Consider the following 1,388-nt stretch of genomic DNA (forward strand, 5'->3'; position numbering starts at 1 on the left):
TTTTTTTTTTTTAATTTGAAAAGAAAAGAAACCAAAACAGGGAATTGTGGAGCTGCAGACGGTAACAGCGGTCTTGGGGGGCTTGTTAGTACAGCATTATAGCCCGAGGGGTCAAAAAGTTGAGGGTCAAAAGTTTACACCGTGCGTGACTCAGTCTTGTGTATAACCCTGAGAGAGCGATGGCAGTGGGAGGAAAAAAAAAAAATAATGAGAGAGAAAGAAAAAAAAAACCGAAAAAAAAAGAAAAGCGGCGAGGGGGATTCGGTGGGAGGAAAAATCTGTGGGGAGATGGAGAGGTGGGAACGACCTTCAACCGTAAAAAAAAATCAAAACAAAACAAAAAATAAACTGATTTTTAAAGGTGGAAAATAAAACGGATTGGATTTTTTGAAGAGAAATCCCCGAAACGCGGTTTGGGCTGGAAAGGAGAAGAATAGTGGGGAAAAAAAAAAAAAAAAAAAGCATTTATTAAATCCAATTACCCCCAAATCCCTCTAGGATATTAACGCGAGCAGTTAAAAAATAATTTTCATTCCGGCGTCAATTTTGTTTGGAGAGGGTTTAAATTATCCAAAAAAAAAGGTTGACACGGTTGGTGAAAATCTGTTCGAACATCTTGGCTTGGAAACGCTTCCAAAGCCGCAGGTTTTTAAAATGCAAAAGCCGATCCAAAAATTGTGAAAGATTTACGCGGAATAACCGCGGTGATTTATTTGCGTTTCCGCCTCGATCGCGGGGATCCCGAAATGGGGAAATATCAGCGAAATTTAAAAAAAAATCCAATTATTTAAAGGCGTTTTTAAGCGTCCGTGTAAAGGAAGCGATTTTATTTTATTTTATTTTATTTTTTTTAATTTTATTTTATTATTTTACGTCGGAATTGGGCTGAAATGTTTTATATTTTATATTTTATATTTTATATTTTATATTCCTGGCTCAAAACGCGGCTCCGCTCCGGCCCTTTGCAACACTTTAATGAACTGAGATAATAAATATTTCCCTTGGCCTTTGCGAGTTATTTCTGCTCTGCCAGAATTCGAAAAACCCCCTCCAAACTCTTTAAATATTATTTGCACTGGGACCGGGGGAAAGATCTTTTTCAATCGCTCCTTAAGCAAACAGTCGGAGCGAGGCGAACCCTCCAGAAAAAAAAAATAAAATATAATAATAATAAAAAAAAAGGAATTAAAAAAAAAAATCGCTGAGAATTCTTTACGAATTTCCTCCCCTTTTTTTCCTCGCTTTAATTCCCTCCCCGTGCTTTTTTTTTTTTTAAATATTTTCATATAAATACTCCTAAAAAAAGCTCATTTTTCTTGCGACAGAAAGAGGGTGAATATTAGAGCCCTGGGAAAAAAAAAAACGTTCTGGAAAATTCATTTTCATTT

The sequence above is a fragment of the Malurus melanocephalus genome, unplaced genomic scaffold, assembly GCF_030028575.1.
Source record: "Malurus melanocephalus ecotype Western Australia unplaced genomic scaffold, MMel_1.1 scaffold_1771, whole genome shotgun sequence".
NCBI classification, from domain to species: domain Eukaryota; kingdom Metazoa; phylum Chordata; class Aves; order Passeriformes; family Maluridae; genus Malurus; species Malurus melanocephalus.